This window comes from Notothenia coriiceps, unplaced genomic scaffold (genome assembly GCF_000735185.1).
Source record: "Notothenia coriiceps isolate Sejong01 unplaced genomic scaffold, NC01 NC01_scaffold00028796, whole genome shotgun sequence".
In the NCBI taxonomy this organism is placed as follows: Eukaryota; Metazoa; Chordata; class Actinopteri; order Perciformes; family Nototheniidae; genus Notothenia; species Notothenia coriiceps.
The window spans coordinates 1-4,741 of record NW_011361497.1 but is presented as its reverse complement, the minus strand read 5'-3'; the positions used below and the strand labels follow the sequence as shown (position 1 = coordinate 4,741).

The following is a 4,741-nucleotide window of genomic DNA, read 5'->3' as shown; positions in this document are numbered from 1 at the left end:
TAGGCTAGGCCTAATCAGAATAATTTCAAGTCCAGATTCAATGTTGTTTGCATAAGTAGGCTATATTTTTCGTTTCGTTTATTTAATAAGTTAATTTCACGACAACTTTTGGAATGTGTTTGATATGGACACAAGAAGTGTGCAATTGTATCTAGTATCCTATCCATCTGATATGATTTAAGTGGGGGAACATCCTCTAGGGGGGGTCAACACCCATATGAAACAGAACTGTAAACAGATTTTCTTTTTCTTCATGGATATTTTACAAATCACTCCCCTTTTAAACTGTACTCTTGTTTTATCGTCATATAGTATTTCATACCTGTTTTTCATTTATTCTCTTATTTTTGTATAACTATAATGATCATATAAAGGTGTGCCTTTACATCACTGAGCTGAGCCGGCGTTCCGGTGCGCTCCGGCAGCACTACACCCAGTTCCTACCGCCTGTATCCTAACCCGTACGGAAATAAAAGAGCAGTATTCTTTCTGTACTGTACTAGTTTGTCCTAGTAAAGCACATTATCCTAACAACAATTGTAAAATAGTTTTTTAGTCATTTTAATATTTCTTAATCTTACCACTCATACTATTCAACGTTTTTTCGCAAGACCTTTGAGGTATGGGCCTAGAAGTAATATATTCTATCTTCAGTATTAGTCTCGTCCTTTTATGCATTTTTTATTTGAATCTGTCTGGTTTTAATAACCATTCTGTTGTCTTACATTTTTGATATCTATGTCAAATGTTAGCTTAGTTGCAGGGTAGCTTTTGTCATATATGGTACATTTGAGGGCAATTGTAATGCTGTGTTACACGGACCCTGACATGCTTAATACAATTTTTATTTTCTTCTAACAATTTAAGTGTTTTGTGTTGAATAACATTTCTACATAAAGTGTATTTTTAATCTATTTATATAGTAGTTCCATAGTCTAATAGAGCCATTTTCTAATGCTTTTCACTATTTGAAATGGCCATCAAGTTTATTTTATTATTATTTCTAATTATTGTTGAATCAGTAGTTGACTTAACCTTAAATTCTGCCATATTTGCTTAATTTAGATCATGGGAGCCATTTAATGTTGGACAAGGGTCATTTGTAACATCTTATAATTCACCAATCCATAATGACACAGAAATAATAAAAAGTATTCTTATTGGCGCATTTCTCAGTAAATTGCCAACTTACTGCACGTTGGGCCTTCAGTCCAGTTTCCTGAGATGCAAATGATTGTTTCGGTGTCTGCTCGCTCTGCAGTATATCTATCTTCACACTTATACTGCAGTTTTGAGCTTGCAGCAAACACCTCCTGGTATCCCTTACCAATGATGACTGCATGTTTTTGTTTAGGGGGATCACCACATGATTCGGTACTCCCTGAAAAGGAGGTTATTGTGTAAAGTGGATTTAAGATTTAGATACTGATTTGATTCTGGTAACTGACGTTTAAAAAAATTAATAAGACAGACTTACTTTCACAGATTGGCACAGAGGACCATGCTCCATTTATACACTCTGCTGTGGCGTCATGGTCTTTGTGTTCATATCCGTCGTCACATCTAACCCAGATTTTGTCTCTCTCCCCATACCGACCATTTGTGCTTGCATCGTAGTTTCCATTTGGGACAGTCAGTGGCACACAGGCTTTTCCTTCTGAGTTGGAAAATAAATGAATACAATTTGAAATAAAGTGCAGCACACGACAGCTCCTATTCATTGTCCTTTATTCAGTGGACGTTAAGGCCCCCAAAGACTTTTTCAAGAACAAAAAAGTATACCTTCTCACCGTCATTTCATTTTTAAAATGCCATTATTTGCATGAAAAATATCTCTACGGTTTTAATAAAGCCAACATTTTTGTAACATTTAACCAGAACTCATATATTTATTTCATTGTTGGATATTAAGTAAGTTAGGCCAAAATCAACTAGCATCATTCAGAAATGTAACAAAAAGGAGATCTTTGCCTACTCTTGAAATGTTATGCTAAAATCTGTGTGTGCCGCCGGGTTGTGTTGGTGTTTGTATAATCTATGTTTGTTGGTGACATTGGTGAGAATGGATGGAAAAATATATAAAAACTGGTTACAAAACATGTGATAATAATTAAAAAGTCTCTACAGTGTCATAAAAAAGACATTATCCTTTCAATCAAAATCAGAAATTAAATGAAAATAAAACTATAAAGCAAAGTATTACACATTTACCCTGAAAAACACAACGTAGAGTGGCTTATTTAAAAAAAACAACAGAGAAATTATTAAAACGTACCAATACATTGGGGTTCAGGAGACCATTTGCCATTTTGACATATGCTTGTCGCCCACCAGCCCTCCACTGCTGGTTTAAGTCCGTTATCACAGGCGTAAGTGAGCGTTGCTTCATGAAGGTACGTTTTTTGTTCAGGGACAACATAACCTCCACTCAGCCTGGAATCAGTACAGTTCTGGGTTTCATTTTGTGCTGAAACAAGTAAGAGAGCACTATAATAAAACACTTGAACTAAAAATGATAGGTGACAGAATGTAATGTTCTTACCATGCAGCACTCCTGGGAACCAAAGCAGAAGAACAAACCCTAGATATCCCATAGACATTTTTTCAGGAATTAAAATACTGCAGGACAAAGCAGAGCGAAGTACACTCCGATCAGGATTGTACAATCAGATCAGGTAAATTATTGTGGGGGTCAACCCCAAAAAGTTAGGCAATGTGTGTCTTTGACTCTGACGTCACGCTGTTGCTCTGAGGCCAACACACCGATTTGAACTGCAGCAAATATCACAAAAACATATTGCGTATTAATCAGAGATACATATGGGGTAACTGTACTTCTAAAAAGACTAAATTGGTACTATTTTATGTCTCATTTTATAACTTATTCAAAATGATGGGGATGTTTCTGCTGGAGCTGGAGTTATGCAGAGGTAGAATAAGTATTCAGATCCTCTGCTTGAATAAAAGTAAATGCTGTATACCACTCTGTTAACATTTTGAATAAAAAATTCCTGCATTGAAAATGTAAATCAGGTAAATGTATAATCAGTAACATGCTGTTAAAGTGTTAAATGGAATTTCTGGTATTATCTCCTTATTTTTGAAATAATTAACAGTAGCCTAATCTGATTACAAATTCATGAAAGATAATTAAACATAATGAAATATGAAAGCTTTAACTCTAATTTTGTGTATTTTGAGTTTGTGATGGTACCTCAAACTGACATTGCATATCCCCCCCACCCTTCATTTCTTTAGTCAACATTTCAAAATGATTTCCCGGACTGCTGTGATCGGAGGTCAGCATTATGCAACACCAAACACAGGGAGGTCAAAGCTCACACTGCAGAAAAAGAGGTGAAATTTGGAGGAAAAACAACATTTGATAACACAAGGAAACTTCCTCCAAATTGTATATTCAAATAATTACTGATAATTTATGATGTGAATATTTAGTTAGTCCATGAATTACTAACCCAAACATTTTTAAATATTGTTTTGTTTTCCAGGACATCAAACATGCATTTTTTTTTACAATATTGAAAATAGATTTGTCTTCACAAGAAGGCTTCAGAAACCTAAAAATGCAGCTTATCCAAACTTATTAAAAATAGGTACAATTAAGTTGGACTGGAAAAACTAAAAAACATTAAAATAAAAGTGCTTCACATAGAAAATTGTAAATATCTTTATGTGATTTATTATTTATTTTGGCTTTAATTTAATTGTATTTGTGTTCATTTTATGCCTTTAGTTTCTGCAGTTACTTCCTGCCAGAAACGCCTCCATTGTACCCCTTTGTTTACTTCAGTAACACAATGACTACACTATCACTCGCACTGCTAATGGCTAGCGTTCCGACACATTGTATGTTACGGTACGTCCACACAGCAGCTTTGAAAAAATCTTGAAAATCTTGGAGCCGGGCGTGTCTGAGAGCTTGGGGATTTTTTGCGAGCAACGCGTCCAACAACCAATCACATGAATCTCCCGCCCCCGACATACAAAGCAAAAAACCATGGGGATTTTATGCGAGCAATATATATATATATATATATATAAACTCCCCAAACAGGTGAAAACCTACCAGTTTCACCCACTGTCTCTGCCACCTCCCTCCATGCCTGGTTCCTCCGGTTTGTATCCCGGTAAATAGTTCTGGTCGTAAAGAACCGGGTGATTTGCTACCGTAATTTCTTGTTTGGAATATGAGGAAATGAACTGCGGTCTGGCTCTCACAGCTTGCACGCGATTGGCTAGCGCTTGTACTGTCAGATTTGCATAAACAGGATTTGATTGGCTGACGCTTCCAGCTCAGCTTCAAAAGTTGAACATTGTTCAACTTTTGAATCCTGAAAATCCTGGAAATCTTCGCTTTGCTTCGCCCACAATGCAGTTCGGCGAAAAGCGAGGCAAAGTGACGTCATCCCCATTCAAAGTCAATGGGCAGAAAAGCGTTGGAAGCGTTGGAAGATTTTTTTAAAGCTGCTGTGTGGACGTACCGTTATAGGCTAATTTTAGAGGAGCCCTGGCCTGCGCCGAGACGCTTCTGAGATGCTTCTGAGCCGTAACGCGCCGCGTGTGGTGGAATAGCACCCTTTGACTAGAGTGGCCGATATCTTTGCGAACGCCGCGGCAGCCGTAACCCCTAGTTTCCACCGGGTCCGTCTGCATCGCGTTACGGCCACGTTACGGCGTCCGCAAGGATCGCGGCCACTCTAGTCAATGGGTGCTATTCAAC

The 4,741-nt window shown here is 37.3% G+C and overlaps 1 long non-coding RNA gene across 1 annotated transcript; it reads right to left on the bottom strand.

The window, feature by feature from the left end:
• Window positions 1-1,187: 1,187 nt before the first annotated feature.
• Window positions 1,188-2,557, bottom strand: LOC104958352 (uncharacterized). Its single transcript, XR_799757.1, has 4 exons — window positions 2,543-2,557; window positions 2,276-2,467; window positions 1,478-1,657; window positions 1,188-1,381 (listed from the first exon to the last, which is right to left on the bottom strand). It is a non-coding gene; the product is annotated as an uncharacterized lncRNA (long non-coding RNA).
• Between the last annotated feature and the right edge of the window lie 2,184 nt (window positions 2,558-4,741).